We start from the raw sequence: 18,727 nt of genomic DNA, 5'->3' as shown, positions 1-18,727 counted from the left end.
CTTTTTGTAGGGCCAGTCCACGAAACACGGTTTGCAACTTTTCCAGGTAAGAAAGTGCTTCCTCTTTTTCTCTTTTGTTATTTTCATTATTTGCATTGGCCTGCAGCTGATGCCTTAAGCGCTAGCTACAGTGATGGGCATAGGAACCCTCTCTTTCCCTCTCTTCTTTTATTCCCTCTTCTTTCCCTCTTTCCCTCTTTCCCTCCCTCTTTCCCCCCCTCTTTCCCTCATATGCTCATGCATAAGCATAAGCATATGCTTTGTATCTTTTTCTTCTATGCTCATATGCTCATGCATAAGCATAAGCATATGCTTTCTTTTTTTTCTCTTATGCTTATGCTCTTTTTCCCTCTTCCTTCTCTTATGCTTATGCTCTTTTCCCTCTTCTTTTTCCCCTCTTTCAATCTCTTTTCCCCTCTTCCTTCTCTTATGCTTATGCTCTTTTCCCCTCTTTCAATCTCTTTTTCCCCTCTTTCAATCTCTTTTTCCCTCTTTCAAACATATGCTTTCTCTCTTTTTCTCTTATGCATATGTTTTTTCTTCTCTTATGCTTATGCTTATGCATGAGCATATGTCTCCTTCTCCTTCTCCTTCTCCTTTCGCCTTATGCAAGTACAAGCGAAGCTTTGCCGCTACTCTACACACACATTTTACTCTACCTAAGTCCATGTTGGCACAGAGACAACATGCATTAATAGAGAAACACTCCAATTTCATATTATAAAATAATTAAGAAGAAAATAATATAATAACAATATAATAAGAATTGTAAAGACCTTAATTGTAATGACACATGAACAATATCAAAGAAAGAAAAGAAAACTTACTCTAATAACTAAATCTTACTCACTTAAACCTTAATTTATAAAAAATCTAATTTTTAATTTTAAAATTATTAAGAAAAATATAAAAGAGAATAATTGATCATGAATTTTTTTAAACTTAATTGCAATGACATATGAAGATTATGAAAGTGAGGAAAGAGAACTCATATTAATCAAAGATATATAAAGCCATTACATCAAAATCTATTTCCCAAATCCTATAGATCTAGAGGCTTCTCATCCTCATCATGCTTCTCAATAATTTCTTGACCTTCTTCCACTTTAGCTGGAGGAACAACCAGTACATGTATTGTTTCCTCCAATAGCTCTACTAGCTCAGATTCTTCATCCATGTATGAAGGTTGGGGCTCTCCAAAATCCATTTGCACTATTGCACTCTCACATGTGGCTATATACCACTCCCACTTCTTGATCAATATTAAGAATATCATTTATTGCACATAACTTTTGCAAGATGAATGTTGTTTGCAAAGAGTCCTTCTCTACTGTTACACAAACTACAAAGTATTAGCCACTTTCTAATGCAATTTTTGATTAAAAGCATACATTTTTTTGAAAAATTAAGGGGGCGGTGTTGGTATATCCATCAAAATTTCTATTGGGAAAAATTCGTCAAAATTTTCTTTGGAATGTAAATATGCCAGCATCAGTATTTCTATTGGTGCCCAAAGGAAATACCAATGCTATGGATTTTTAGTTTTTCAATAGTGGGGGGGCATGGGGTTTGTCATAGTCCCATTTTGCCCCACTATCTTATTACAAGGTAGTACAAGGTTTTTCCCCACTATATATATTTTATCCCATTTTTCCTGACTATATATATTTTATTACGAGTAAGTCAAAACATCGAGCGACTGCGTTCGAGCGAGCCCAGAGTTCGAGCGATGCTTGTGATGAACTTTTTGTGAACCTATAGTAGCAATAGTTTTTTTACTGGAAATGGTTAAATCTACATGACCATATTAGAGATTGTTCTTACTTATTTTTCGTATGATTCTTGGCAACATACAAAGATAAAACCTACTATTGGGGATAACTGATAAGTCCATACAAGTCAGCAATGATTCAATGAATACCAAATGAAAACTTATTGGCAACATACGAAGAGAAAACCTATTATTTGATAAATAATAAATCCATGCAAGTTAGAAATCATTCAATAGATACAAAAGGGGAAATGTTGCAATGTCTACACCTTGAGGTAGTCACTCAAAATTATGTAAGGTAGCATGTGAGTTGAACGGGTTTCTTTATTTTGTGGACTTACATACAAACAAAAATAGTCCCATCCATGATATAGAAGCTCCTCCTATAAAAATCCTTCACAAAAAACTATTTGTAGCCATATATTAATATAAAATGTTGGCGAAACTTTTCAAGCTCCTTTTTTCTTGTTTCACAATATCAGTCAAATTTAGTACCTTTTAATATATTTTCTTTTAAACTTTGAAGAAAAAAATGTAAATCCTGTTGGTGAAACTTTACTTTCTTTTACATAAAGCTTCAAATCTTGGCGAATGTTTCCAACATTTATTTTTATTAGGGCATACATACTTTCGATGCCAATATAAAATTTTAGATTTATAACGAAACTAACTTGAAAAAATCATCCATGATTTGTAGCTCATTAATTTTTATGCTACCCATATGATATGATCCATTTTGTACACAAAATGATAACATGAATAAAATGTTTAAACTATGGAGCTAATAAATTATTGATCACCTTATGACCATGATGCTAACAAAATATGGATCACCTTCATATGTCCATGACCATGTATATACCTATGGGAGGGAGGGAGAGAACCAAGGACCCAAACTCTATATGAGAAAAATTTAAGAAAATATAAGAGTTTGATAAGGTTTAGCTCTGATGAAACAAAGATAAGTACAAAATTTTTAAATTTGTAGAATTTAGACACTCTAACACGATGAATGGATTCATTTATATCATTTTGATCGTTTTGACTACAAACATGACCATATTTGGAGTTTGATTGACCAAGTTATGGCCCAAATAAAATTGGTAGAAGGAGTCTCCCAACAAGCCGAGATATCGCGGCCTCTTAGGAGGCTTCTCCTCCCATTATCTGTAAGAAAATAATACAACGTCTATGCTCAACAGATAACAGGATCTCGTACGCAAGAGAGAAAACAAGATAGTATGGAGAATCAAAAATTTGATTACTGTAGAACTGATACAATAGATGGCGCTGCCTCCCAACCGTGTGCTCCTGTGAAAGAAGCTTCGATGGCATGCTGGAAACAGTAGAAGACAGAGGCTGGATGCTAAGAAATCAGGGTTGCTATAGCCAGTGATGAAATGGGCTTCATGGGCTTGCTCTTATATAGCCACCAGTCGTAGTCGGTTAGGCTCAATTGGGTGGCTGACCCAGTCCGCCCAAAACGGTCGACTGGGGGTCAGCCTCGAAATAGGCCACCGACCATACGATAGAACCGGTGCGCAAAATAGAGCAACTGACCTACGGACACCGTTTGGACCAGAGCCATTTGAGATCATCACTATCACATTTATTGGTTTATACCAGTTGCTCATCTCATCAAAAACAACATCTCTGCTCACTATAAACTTACGAGTAGAAGGGTTATAGCATCTATACCCTTTCTACTACAAAGAATAACCAATAAAGATGCATTTCTCAGCTTTTGGATCCAACTTGGATCTCAACTCATCTGGCACATGAACATAGGCAATGCAACCAAAAACTTTCAAATGAGAAATATCTGGTTTCCCACCAGTATACCTCTCCTCTGGTGTCATGCCATGTTTTGTTGCAGTGGGAGTCCTGTTCAATATGTAGACTGTTGTAGCAACTGCTTCAGCCCAATAATAATCTGGTAGGTCTTTTTCATTAAGCATGGCACGAGATACCTCTCCCCCTCCATCTGACCTTAGGCATTTTATTTGCAGGCCTATTTCTTTTTCAACTATAGATTTAAAAGCTATGAAATGCCCAAATACTTCATTTTTGTTTTTTATAAAATACACCCAAACTTTTCTGCTGTAGTCATCAATACAAGTGACAAAACAATGACAGCCTCCAATAGATGCAGCTTTAGTAGTCCACACATCAGAGTGGATTAATTCCAATGGCTTCTTACTCTCTTAAACATGTCTAGGAAATGGTTTCCTTGCCTATTTTCCAAATTGACAGGCTTCAAAAACCTTATACATTTTTGCAACCTTGAACTTAGGCAATCCTACAACAATATTTTGGGCGTGCATTAATTTAAGTCGCTGTACATTAACATGACCAATGCGTTTATGCCAAATATCAATACTTGCAACTACACCGGTCCCATGTGCAAACATTGCTGCACTCAATTCAGGCATGTCCACATCCAATGTAAACATCTTGCCCTTCTTCTTCCCTTTTGCTATCAAGTGACCTTTATTTTTCATATCCTCAACAAAGCATCCATGAGGATTAAATCTGACCTGCAAGTACTCCTCAACCATTTGACCAATAGAAACTAGGTTCTTGATGATATTCGGGACATGAAATACATTAAACAGGTATTTCTTTTTTCCATCCTGCATAGACAAAAAAATTTTACCAATCTGCATAATAGGATGTGCAGTATCATCACTAGTCTCCACAAATCTTGGTCTTTCCATTTTCCTTGCATCCTGCATCCATTCTGCATGACCTGTCATGTGGTTTGATGCACCTGAGTCAACATACCACACATCATTGCTTTCTTCTACACTTGTCACAAAATTGGTCATGTGCTGCACTATAAACAGATTCTCATTTCTATCATCACCCTGTCTACACTTGTCACAGAATTGGTCATGTGCTGCACTATAAACAGATTCTCATTTCTATCATCACCCTGTCTACTAGAGGATGCATAATTGCCTTGTTGCAATTTTTCAGTCATGATGTCATTTTGCTTTTTATAGCAGTCTTTAACCATATGACCCATTTTACCATAGTAGTAGCATTCAACATTACTGTTTGCATTTTGGCCTCTCTGCCATCCACCATGACCTCTTTGGCTCCCCCTACCTCTAAAGTTACCATGTCCTCCTCCATAGGACTGGTTTTCTTGAATTTGTTGCATATTTTGATTTCTACCACAGCCTCCAAATTGGCCTGCTCTACCTCTACCTCTACCTCTACCTCTTCTAGCATTTGAGTAGAAGATAGCTTCTTTTGAAGTTCCTCCTAAAGAAGATGCACCACCATTTCTCTGCTCTTCAGAAATTAGAAGAGCAATCAACTCCTCAAAATCAGGAAAATTCTCACAGATGGCAATGGATGTCCGAAATTGTGCATAATCCTTTCCTAGACCATTCAAGGTCATAGAAACTCAATCATCATCTTCCATTGGTGACCGAATAGAAGCAAGTGCATCTGCAACCTTCTTCACCTTCATGTGGTGGTCAGTGATGCTCATATTTTCTCTCTGCACATTATGCAACTCCTGCTTGAGCTACATTTTCCTGGCTTGCGTATTTGTGCTATACATTTTTGTCAAAGTATCCCACACCTCCTTCGGCATGCTTGCATCCTGAATATGCACAATCATAGAATCTGAAATATTGATAAACAGCTAGTACATAACTTTTATGGCTCTCTCATGCCAGCCTTTAAATGCCTGCAACTCCTGTTGATTGGGAACATTAGGAATAACGGGTTCTTGTTCAGCTCCAATAATGAACTCCCAATAGCCTTTTCCCTTAAGGAAATTCGTCATTTTAAACTTCCATGCTTGGAAGTGTTGAGATATCGAGCTCCACTCGTGATATGCTAGGGTGACCGTTATATATTTATGTCACCAACTTGTTAGTTGCAAATGTGATTGGTACACCGCCCATGATGACAGCTATCTTTATATACTCTAGTTAGTGGCTCAGTTAGTATGCCACCTAGGTTAGCTGAGTTTGGTTTGAGACCACATATAGGGTTCATCTATTCCTTTTGTACTAAGAGAGAGTTCTTTTGGCTTTCACAACTAAGAAGAGGAAAACTGTTTTCAACCTCCACCTTTGTGTGTATTCCCCCATTGTGTATGTGAGAAAGCTACAAGTGAGACTCCTTACTTCTCTCCCACTCTCTTCACATGGTATCAGAGCTTGGTTCGTGGTAAGGAGCTCAAGGAAGCAAACCAAGTTCGCGGTGTCTTGGTAAGAGGATCAATGTTGCTTTCCTTTTTCGAGTTTGGGAGCAAATCTCTGCAGGTAGCACAGCTGGAAAGTGCAAGAGTGCACTGTCAGATTGGGACGCCCTTCACGGTGCGGCGAGAGGGTAGTATATGGTGCAGCATTATTTTTTTGATTCGAGGCCATTTCGGGGCCCATTTTGGTGGCGGAAATTTTTCGCAGGCACTCAGAAAAGTCCCCTATTTCTACTGTGCAACCACTATTCTGCAGGTCGATGAAAAGTTAACATAGGAATTGCATCGTATGAATGTGCGTAGAGATATTAGGAGTGACGAAATCAGTCTTATTGCCTGCTGTTGATGCAAAATCATCACTAGGAAGTGACTATGTGGTCAAATACCACTTTCGTCAGTTTTGCAAATTTGGCTTTGTGAGGTAGAAGTTGTGTTTTTTGCACTGACAGAATATTTTGCAGTGTTTTGTAATGGCTTCTGATGCTCTTTCATAGATTGTCACTGAAAAGCTTGACAAGAACAACTTCCAAGCATGGAAGTTTAGAATGATGAATTTCCTTAAGGGAACAGGCTATTGGGAGTTCATTATTGGAGCTGAACAAGAGCCAGTTATTCCTAATGTTCCCAATCAACCGGAGTTGCAGGCATTTAAAGGATGGCATGACAGAGCCAGAAAAGTTATGTACTGGCTGTCTATCAGTATTTCAAATTCTATGATTGTGCATATTCAGGATGCAAGCATGCCGAAGGAGGCATGGGATACTTTGACAAAAATGTATAGCACAAATACGCAAGCCAGGAAAATGCAGCTCAAGCAGGAGTTGCATAATGTGAAGAGAGAAAATATGAGCATCAATGACTACCACATGAAGGTGAAGAAGATTGTAGATGCACTTGCTTCTATTAGGTCACCAGTGAAAGATGATGATTTAGCTAATGTGACCTTGAATGGTCTAGGAAAGGATTATGCACAATTCTATACATCCATTGCTATCTGTGAGAATTTTCTTAAGAAAGTATCTTTTACTCAAATGCTGGAAGAGGTAAAGGCAGAGGTAGAGCAAGCCGATCTGTAGGCTGTGGTAGAAATCAAAATATGTAGCAAATTCAAGAAAACTAGTCCTATGGAGGAGGACGTGGTATCTTTAGAGGCAGGGGGAGCCAAAGAGGTCATGGTGGATGGCAGAGAGGCCAAAATGCAAACAACAATGTTGAATGCTGCTATTGTGGTAAAATGGGTCATATAGCTAAAGATTGCTATAAAAAGCGGAAGGACAATTGCAATAAGGCAATTATGCATCCTCTAGTAGATAGGGTGATGATAGAAATGAGCATTTGTTTATGGTGTAGCACATGACCAATTCTGTGACAAGTGTAGAAGAAAGCAATGATGTGTGGTATGTGGACTCAGGTGCATCAAACCACATGACAGGTCATGTAGAATGGATGCAAGATGCAAGGAAAATGGAAAGACCATGACTTGTAGAGACTAGTGATGATACTGCACATCCTATTGTGCAGATTAGTAAAATTCCTTTGTCTATGCAGGATAGGAAAAATAAATACCTGTCTAATGTATTTCATGTCTCGAATATCACCAAGAACCTGGTTTATGTTGGTCAAATGGTTGAGTAGGGCTTGCAGGTCGGATTTAATCCTCATGGATGCTTTGTTGAGGATATGAAAAATAAAGGTCGCTTGATAGCAAAAGAGAAGAAAAAGGGCAAGATGTTTATGTTGGATGCGGACATGCGTGAATTGAGTGCAGCAATGTTTGCACATGGGACCGATGTAGTTGCAGATATTGATATCTGGCATAAACGCATTGGTCATGTTAATATACAGTGACTTAAATTAATGTAGGCCCAAAATATTATTGCAGGATTGCCTAAGTTCCAGGTTGCAAAAATGCATAAGGGATGTGAAGCTTGTCAATTTGGAAAACACGCAAGGAATCCATTTCCTAGACATGTTCAAGAGAGTAAGAGGCCATTGGAATTAATCCACTCTGATGTGTGGACTACTAAAGCTGCATTTATTGGAGGCTGTCATTATTTTGTCATTTTTATTGATGACTACAGCAAAAAAGTCTGGGTGTATTTTATGAAAAAGAAAAGTGAAGTGTTTGGGCATTTCAAAGCTTTTAAAGCTATGGTTGAGAAAGAAACAGGCCTGCAAGCATTTATTGGAGGCTGTCATTATTTTGTCACTTTAATTGATGACTACAACAGAAAAGTTTGGGTGTATTTTATGAAAAAGAAAAGTGAAGTGTTTGGGCATTTCAAAGCTTTTAAAGCTATGGTTGAGAAAGAAACAGGCCTGCAAATAAAATGCCTAAGGTCAGATGGAGGGGGAGAGTACCTCTCAAATGAGTTTGCAAGGTTCCTGAAGGAGCATGGCATAAAGCAACAATATTCATGCAGTCATACCCCACAGCAAACTGGACTTGTAGAAAGGAAAAATGGGCATATTGGAGAGGTATCTCGTCCCATGCTCAATGAAAAAGACCTGCCAGATTATTATTGGGCTGAAACAGTTGCTACAGCAGTTTACATAATGAACAGGACTCCCACTGTAGCAATACATGGCATGACGCTAGAGGAGAGGTATACTGGTAGGAAACCAGATATTTCTCATTTGAAAGTTTTTGGTTGCATTGCCTATGTTCATGTGCCAGATGAGTTGAGATCCAAAAGCTGAGAAGTGTATCTTTATTGGTTATTCTAATAGAGAGCAGAAAGGGTATAGATGCTATAACCCTTCTACTCATAAGTTTATAGTGAGCAGAGATGTTGTTTTTGATGAGATGAGCAGATGGTATAAACCAGTAAATGTGATTGATGATGTAGATGCACAAAATGGTAATGTTGCACATAATTCATAATAGCAATCACAAAATATTAGTGGACCTGTAGTGTCCTCTAGCAGTGGTTCACATACTTCACCATGGACAGGCAGATTGAGATCAGGAGAATCTCCTCAAAGCAATGTAGATAGGGGTATGCAAGTATCACGAAAGGGAAAAGAGAAAGTAGATCAGCCCATGGTTGATGTGAATGCAGATCACTCTTATGTGGATGGTGAATCCAGTGGCTCAGAACAGAGCCTTGATGATGAGTTGGGTATTCCTTTGGTTGTTACACCTAGAGTAAAGAAGACAAGGGATGTTTTGAGATCACCTGGTAGTGAGCTTATTTTGTGCAGGTCTACCAAAGTTAAGTATCCTATGGATAGGCTGATATATGATGGATTTACAGCCATTCACTATGCCTATATGGTCAAAGTGATACATGAACCAGAACCCACTTCTTTTGAGCAAGCCATGGGAAAAGAAAAATGGGAGAAAGCCATGGATAAAGAAATGGATGCCTTGGAAGAAAATGCTACATGGGAATTGGTGCCTTTGCCTAAAGACAAGAATGCAATTGGCTGCAAGTGGGTTTATAAGGTGAAGCATAATGCAGATGGCTCTGTGAGCAGATACAAGGCAAGATTAGTTGTCAAGGGGTATGCACAGACATATGGCATTGATTATGAAGAAACATTCAGTGCGGTTGCAAGGATGGCAACTGTAAGAGCAGTCATTGCTATGGCTGCATCAAAGGGATGGTCTTTACATCAGATGGATGTAAAGAATGCCTTCTTGCATGGTGATTTGCAAGAAGAGGTCTATATGGAGCAGCCACCAAGTTATGTGCATGCTGTTCATCCTTAGTTTGTTTGCAGGTTTAAGAAAGCCTTGTATGGCTTGAAGCAAGCACCCAGAGCATGGTCTAACAAGATAGGATAGTATCTTGTCACTATTGGCTTTCGGATTTCCAAGGCAGATTTCTCACTTTATGTGAGAAAAACAGAGAAAGGAATTATGCTGCTTGTCATTTATGTTGATGATTTGATCATCACAGGTGATAGTGATGAAGATATCCTTCATGTGAAAATGCTATTGAAGCAAAAGTTTGAGATGAACGATTTGGGAGAGCTGCGCTACTTCTTGGGCATTGAGGTGACTAGATCCACAAGAGGGATATGGCTGTTGCAGAGGCAGTATGGATTGGACCTACTGTCCAATTATGGGATGACAGGCTGTAAGCCTATCTCAGTTCCTTTGGAGCAGAATGTGAAGCTAAGCGCAAATGCAGGTGAGTTTTTGGAAGACCCTACTATGTATAGATGCATAGTAGGAAGTTTGATTTATATGACTATTACCAGGCTGGATTTGAGCTATGCTGTTAGGTTGGTAAGTCAATTTATATGGGCTCCAAGGAAACCACATTTGGATGCGGCTAGACGCATACTGAGGTATGTGAAGTCCACATTACAGTATGGACTATTTTATGAGACTAGTGTTTAGATACAGTTGCATGGATACACTGATGCTGATTGGGCTGGTAGTATTTCTGATAGACGATCTACCAATGGATATGTGTTCTCTTTTGGGAGTGCTGCAGTCACTTGAGGCAGCAAGAAACAACCTATAGTTGCCTTGTCGGGCACAGAGACTGAGTACATAGGTGCAACAATGGCTGCATGTGAGGTACCTTGGTTGCGTAATCTACTTTATGATATGCATCAGTCTATAGATGGGCCAGTTGTCATTTATTGTGACAACATGAGCAATATATACTTGGCAAATAACCCAATCTATCATGCTAGAACAAAGCACGTTGAGGTGCATTATCACTATGTGTGGGAGAAGGTTCTAGTAGGTTTCATTGATGTGGTTTATGTCAGCATAGAGGATCAGGTGGCTGACATATTCACGAAGGCATTGGGTGTAGAGAAGCTGCGCAAGTTCAGAGACCTACTTGGTGTGCAAGAATTGGGATTGACTCGAGAGGGAGTGTTGAGATATCGAGCTCCACTCGTGATATGCAAGGGTGATCATTGTGTATTTATGTCATCGACTTATTAGTTGCAGATGCGGTTGGTACACCGCCCATGAATAATAGCTGGATGACAACTATCTTTATGTAATCTAGTTAGTGGCTCAATTAGTATGCCACCTAGGTTAGCTGAGTTTGGTTTGAGACCCACATATAGGGTTCATCTATTCCTTTTGTACTGAGAGAGAGTTCTTTTGGCTTTCACAACTAAGAAGAGGAAAACTATTTTTAGCCTCCACCTTTGTGTGTATTCCCCCATTGTGTATGTGAGAAAGCTGCAAGTGAGATGCCTTACTTCTCTCCCACTCTCTTCACAGGAAGTTATTCTTGTCAAGCTTTTCAGTGACAATCTGTGAAAGAGCATCAGACACCATTACAGAACACTGCAAAATGTTTTGTCACTGCAAAAAGAAAACACAACTTCTACCTCACAAGGGCAAATCTACAGAACTGACGAGAGTGGTATTTGACCACACAGTCACTTCCTAGTGACGATTATGCATCAATAGGAAATAAGAATGATTCTGTCACTCCAATATCTCTGTGCAGAGGCATACGATGTAATTTCTACAATAACTTTTCACCGACCTGCACAATAGTAGTCGCACATCAAAAATAGGGCACTTTCTTGAGTGCCTACGAAAAACTTCCGCCACCAAAATGGGCCTCGAAATGGCCTCAAATCAAAAAAATAATTTCACCAAGGGCACCGCCCTTGGCATCCCAGTCTGAATGCACTCTTGCACTTTCCGACTATGCTACCTGCAGAGATTTGCTCCCAAACTCGAAAAAAAAGGAAAGCAACATTGATCCTCTTACTAGGACACCACGAACTTGGTTTGCTTTCTTGAGCTCCTTACCACAAACCGAGCTCTGATACCATGTGAAGAGAGTGGGAGAGAAGGAGGGAGTCTCACTTGCAGCTTTCTCACATACACAATGGGGGAATATACACAAAGGTGGAGGCTGAAAACAGTTTTCCTCTTCTTAGTTGTGAAAGCCAAAAGAACTCTAAGTCCAAAAGAATAGGTGAACCCTATATGTGGGTCTCAAACCAAACTTAGCTAACTAAGGTGGCATACTAATTGGGCCACTAACTAGAGTACATAAAGATAGCTGTCATCCAGCTATTATTCATGGGCAGTGTACCAACCGCATCTGTAGCTAACAAGTTGGGAGCAAGTTGGTGACATAAATGCACAACAGTCACCCTGGCATATCATGAGTGGAGCTCAATATCTCAACAAGACTTACATGATGACCTGCCACTACAGTCCAATTGACTGTCCAATTGACTAGTACTCTCTTTTGGTCCAACTTCTCAAAGAGTTCTTCTAGTCCATGTGCAAATGCATAATTATATTCGTCATCCATAGGAATGCATCCAATTCTAGCATACTTGAGAGACCAAAAAATTTTGTAGCGGAATAACTATGAGAATTAAAACACTCTATTCAAACCCAAATAAAAACTATAAAAGAGGAATGCTACAACACACATATACTTATCACACATGCCTCAATTCCTATCATGCCATGAATTCCAAGATGTGAAATACCTCAGTTCTACATATGTGCTCTTGCTACCTTCCACTGGTTGTCCCACATACCTAGATTGTCTTGGAACTCTTTCTTACCCCTCTTCCAATCCACCCTATGTATTTGCGGTAGCCTAAGTGTACCCAGCTTCACCTTATTGTAGACATCTAACCTACAATGTTTAATTACTTGGCCCATCCATCAAAGTATGTATGAATTATCAAATGCATATGTAGGTGGGTTTGGGTAATCTTATTATATCTAGTATCATATATAATTTGTTTTTCATTATCTTGCTTGCGCTAATCACCAAAAGCTCCCCCTCAAATATGATATGCAAAAGTTGCCTCATGCAGCCCATCATGATAATTCCTTTATCATCTTCAATGATAATAAATATTTCTCAATAACTCTCTCTTGGTTGGAATATTCCATATCATCTACATCTTTCCAAGAACCCCTCCAACATCTCCAACTCTTCTATGACATCGGCTCCCTACAGCCGATGATGATTCACTATGGAGAGGTGACCTCTCTCCATTAGGGTGAGGATGCTTGATGTACAGAGAGACTAGAGAGGCACTGGACAAGGTCATGTGAGACTAAAGAGACCACGATAATGCCTCTAACTAGGATGGACTCATACTATCCACAATCTGGTTTGGGCTCATCTAGGAGATGCATGTTAAATGGCTTGACTTTAATGATAAAGACTAACATGAATACATAGCTATTATGATGTGAATACCCCCAAAAAAAACAAACTAACAAAATTAAATAAAATAGGAAGGGGAATATGGAATACACATATAGAAGTAGAATATGCAAAAGAGAGAAAAGACTTAGAAGATAGGGGAAAAGAGAGAAAATAGAATGAAAAGAGAGAAACGAGATAGGAAAGAGAGTGGAAAAGAGAGATAAGAGAGGGGGAAACAGACTAAGGGAGAAAATTCAAAAAAGAGGGGGGAAAGAGAGAAAAGACAAGTGAAAAGAGAGGAGAGAGAGGGGTAAAGAGACAAAATAGAGGTGAAAAGAGATGAAAAGAGATGCATAAAAGAGAGGAAAAAGAGGCAAAAAAGAGGAGGGAGGAGAGAGAGAAAATTGAGGGGGAAATAGATAAAAGAGAGGGGGAAAGACAAGAGAGGGGGAAAGGTGCAAAAAAGAGGAGTGGAAAGAGAGAAAGGGGAGGACAAAAAAGAGGGGAAAGAGAGGGGGAGAGAGAAAAGAGCAGGGCAAAGAGAGGAAAATAGATGCCAAAAAGAGAGGGAAAAGATGTAGAAAAGTGGGGGGGGGGGAGATGCGTAAAAGAGAGGGAAAAGAGGCAAAAAAGAGGGGGGAACGAGAGAAAAGAGAGGGGAATAGAGAGAAAAGAGAGGGGGAAATACAAGTGAGGGAGGGGGAAATACAAGTGAGGGGAAGAGACAAGAGAGGGGAAAAGATCAGAGGTAAAAGACATGGAAAAGAGGGGATGAAAGAGGAAAAAGAGAGGTGGAAAGAGAGAAAAAAGAGGGGGAAAGACAAGACAGGGAGGAGAGAAAAGAGGGGGGGAGAGAGAAAAGAGAGGGGCCCAAGAGAGAAAAGAGGATAAAAAACAAGAGAGGGGAAAAGATGTACAAAAGAGGGGGGGAAAGAGAGAAAAGAGATGAGGAAAGAGAGAGGAAAAGAGAAAAACAAGAGGGGAAAGGACAAGAGGGAAACCCAATGCCCATCTCATTTGCTTGTGCTTACGGCATTGCAAATGTATAAAACACAACATAAACAAAAAGAGACAGAGATAAGAGACTACTTTTACCTGCATGAGCACAAAGAGAAGGAGAGACCAGACTATTCTTAACTAAAGCTCGGATTTTCGTAAAAAAGAGAGATTAGGTTCCTTGCAACAGGCACCTATACAAGAAGAAAAGTAGCACACCACTTTTTGTAAGTCTAACTAGTGAAAAGAAAAGGAGAAAGCAAAGAGCTTCACAAAGCAAAGAAAAAAAAAGGAGTAAAGCAACGCAAGGCATAGGGGAAAATCAAAGAGAAAAGCAAAGCAAGACAAAGGAATAAAGCAATGCAAGGCAAAGAGGCAGATCAAAGAATAAAGCAAAGCAAAAGAGAAATAACAAGCAAAAGGTATTCTTTTTCTTGTTTCAAATTGCATGAGAGGCATCATATTTCCAAATAGTAAGAGGGTCATCACACACACACACACACACACACACACACATACACACACACACACACACACACACACGTGTTTGTGTGTGTGTGTGTGTGTGTGTGTGTGTGTATGTGTGTGTGTGTGCGTGTGTGTGTCTCGAGGGGTTCACCTTACAAAATTTTAGTATACCACATGCATTCAAAAGGAGGAGTACTTTAATTCAAACTTTTTGGAAGATTTTAGCAAGATAGCAATAGCAAGAGGGGTTTTTTAATTAAACTTTAGAAACAAATCACTTAGTTTATAAGTAAAGAGGGCTGTTTTTAGTTGAGGGGTTTTTTAAATACTCCTTGAACACATGTGATACATAGGGTTTCTTAATAGTGCACCCCTTGAGGTGTTTGTGTGTGTGTGTGCATACGTACCTACGTACGTACACATGCATGCACGCTCATAGGAGCCACTGTGGTAGAGCTATTGTTTGATGGAGACGCATGTGCATGGAGTAGTACATAACATAGAGGCCCGGAGCTTTTGATGGATGGCAGCTCGTCTTGTGAAGGTCATCTACTAGTCACTATATAGTAGTCAGTGATAGCATCTATATTCTACATTTTCAACTAAATCTAGTGTACAATTAGCCATTTGTGGTGTGCTCTCTAGCTATGCCCTCTCTCCTCATCTCCACTCTTCTCCTCTCCCCTCTTCATATTTTATCATGGTATCAGAGCATGGTTCTACCTTCCGTTATGGCACCATCCGTGAGAGTGTGAGAGTCTGATTTAGAGTTCTTAAGTGATTGTGAGAGCTTCTTTTGTTCACTTTGATAAAGAGATTTCCATTCATTTCTTTGAGAATTTTTGTCCATTCTTTAAGAGAGTTCTTTTCATCTTGAGTGTTTCCATTGAGAGTGAAAGAGGGAGCTAGGTGACTATAACTCTTATGCATTTGAGAGATCCCTTAAGTGTGAGATAGGGATCTTGCCTTGAGAGAGAGAAAGAGAATGTTTGCTCGGTAGTACGCTCCTACAACGACCTTCATAAGAAAAGGCTCTACACGAGCTTGCAACTACTAGCCATCTCCATCGACTCATGTTACAACCAACGACATGGCTACTAATTTGGCCAAGCAGCATAGTTCAGCCATCGATGAGGCTCTCACAAGCTCTAGCCAACTTTTTTATCGTGATGATCCTCCCATGACACACGATTACGTACATGTTTTTTTTTTGGAGGTTGTAAAGCCGGCGGTGTACATAACATCTGTCAATGCATGCATGAATGGGCATCTGTATTCTCCTGTTCGACCAAGAGTACAGGAGTGAGTATGGCATAATATGAAAGGCATCATCCAACCAAGTGTCCCTGCCACTGAACTGAAAGAGGAAGGCATCCCAGGCTGCCCTCTCCAAAGAATGAATTCCACCCTATCTGCTTCCCTTTCTGTCTGAAGGCAACTCAACCATGTTGAAGTCGCCACCAATGATCCAAGAATCTGCAATGGGGGGCCAAGAGAGTAACTCCTTCCAAAAGGAGATCTGCTCCCCTCTATTGTTGGGAGCATAAAGATTGAGAAGACCAATCTTACGCCCTCCAATCAAAATAATGATCCATTGAGCTCTAGAAGGGGAGATAATACCATGACCAGAACTAAGGGGAGAATAGAAAGAGAGACCGAAATGCAAGTACCTCCCCTTGTGCCCATAGCAGGCAACCAGAAGGTATGTCCTGAAAGCAATTTCTTGGATAAAAAGGATATCAATAGCACCTCTAGTGACACCTGGATGAAGCTGGTTCCAGATCAGCTGCCTACGACGACGGTGTGGAACTCTGCCTAGGCCCTGTATGTTCCAACTGACTATCCTCATCGACAGGACGATGCTGGATGGAAAGGCTTACCTGACCTAGTAGAGGAGACCAGCTTCCCCTGGGCCAAAACACTCCTGCTGAGGGCAGGAAACTCAACAGGTGAAAGGATCCCCACACCTACTGAAAGGGAGGCCCTGTCAAAAGTAATCCCAATGACCCCCTAAGGTGGAGGGCACAAAGTCCTCATCATCCATGAAAGTTATGCGAGGCACTAATCATTGGTAAGCAAAGCGGGTTTAAAAATGTGTCGCTATATACCAACATTTTATAAAAGTCACTGTATAGCGACGTTTATAAAACGTTGGTATATAGCGACATTTGCCAAACTTGTAAAAGGTTGTTATATAGTGACTCCGAGACACTTTCTTATAGTGACGTTTTACAGAGAGTGCTTTTCCCCATACCGACCTTTAAAGATAGTTTTTCCCAATGACAAATTTTTTTAAATTTGCATACATGTTTGATCCTTTGAAAGAATAAAAGTACAAGAGCATGCACATCAAGTTTGAAGCTCATATATTCATGTCCAAGAACTTTGAGATGAAAAAAATTCAATGAAGTGCATTTACATCAACGGCTTCATCCTAATCCAAGTCCAGCGTACCAAACAAGTCTATCTCCAACTCTATACCGCGTTGATCTCCTATATCATCATCGTACTCTAGCATCGTACGTTCACCTAAGAATTGATCATCTTCTTCAATAAAGTCGGGTGATTCTTGATGATTGTCATCTTCTTCCTCAATATTGTTGTCTCCATCTTCCTCTTGTACGATGTCATTATGTGCACCTTCATCTTGGCTCATATTGTGATCTTCATCTTCTTTGCTAGATCCATCTAGATCAATTGGATTCGGCATTGGTAGTGGCATCTCCATATCAACATCTTTATCTTCAAAAATTTGCTTGCTTCGTGGTGCAACTTGGATCACATACCACCATCTTGGATTAGAATGATCAGGATGAAAAACCACCTATATTGAAGATGGGTGCCAAATGCCATCAATTAGATGAAATTATGCTTAAGTACATTTACCAATTGATCTTTAAAAACAAAAGCTTCGATTAACTAAATCATTAGTATGTACCTCCTCACAATGCTCAAGAAGAACAAAAGTATCACTTTCATCGGTCCAAAGTTTGGTGGAGTCTATTGCAAAGAAACCACTACTGTCTTTCCTCACTGTCACATCAATAATGAAAATACTAAATCGTCTGAAATAAATTTCATAGATTGCAAGTATGGTCCCACAATAATCCAACTGTGAGGAGAGAAGATTGGTATCCGAAGCACTTGCTCGGCTATCTTGTGTGAAGTTAGCCATGACTCCACAATCATATGTGACTCTCTTTGCGTTCCATGCAAAAATGTCATCAATATGACCATAGTGCATTGTACTTTTTGTACCACAAAAGAGCATCATTAAAACAATGAGGATGCATCTATTTTATAGTGTATATTTCCACAACTAATTACTTAATTATGTTAAGAGGTAAGAAACTTACGTGCTTCATACATCAAGATGAAAACTCTCTCTCATGCTCGTTTATTGTCTCTCCATTGCGTTCGGCTTTATGTAGAGCCAATTGTAGCCAATCAAGTGATATGTGAGTGGGGAGAAGGACGAGATCTAGTGGATATGGTTGCAATCTCCTGTACATTACTTTGAATCTCCTCCTTGCATTTATTATGTTTGGCCACTAATTGTTTATGTCCTTCCAAGCTATACAGTATGCAAGAATCCTCAATGTGTCAATAGTGGACTGATGTGTAGCATGCCAAGTAATCAACTCCGAACAACTAGGAAAATCTCCATGCTCATGACAAAAGATAATACAATCATTACGGCAAGCATGGATGGTATCATAATCCGTACCCATCGTTGTCATCAGCATTTTCTTCGCTTCATCTCCTTTTGATGAGGCCATGGTATTTGGTGTAGGCAACATCTTCTAGAACCACCTATCACAATTCAAACATACATAGGCTTCGAATAATGAGAAACTATGATGTTTCAAAAAACAAAGAATATCCAAATAATGAGATAAATTAATGCAGGTGCTAACCTCATTAAGGCCAAGACACTTGTATCCAACCACCCATACTTTGCTTGTAGATTCAAGATTGAGAGACAAGCCCGTAGTTTGGACATCACAGCACCCTTGTACAACTATGTTGATTGCAACTCTCGCATAGTGGTCTCAGACTCGGACATCACATGTACATGTGATGTAGTCTCCCTAAAAATAGAATCCATCATGTCCACCATACCCTCGTCATCATCTAGACATCCGAGAGACT

This window comes from Dipteris shenzhenensis, chromosome 2 (genome assembly GCF_047967505.1).
Source record: "Dipteris shenzhenensis isolate YYH24624 ecotype China chromosome 2, Dip_SZ_1.0, whole genome shotgun sequence".
Taxonomy (NCBI): Eukaryota; Viridiplantae; Streptophyta; class Polypodiopsida; order Gleicheniales; family Dipteridaceae; genus Dipteris; species Dipteris shenzhenensis.
The sequence above is the reverse complement of the archived record's forward strand: the minus strand, read 5'-3'. Positions refer to the sequence as shown.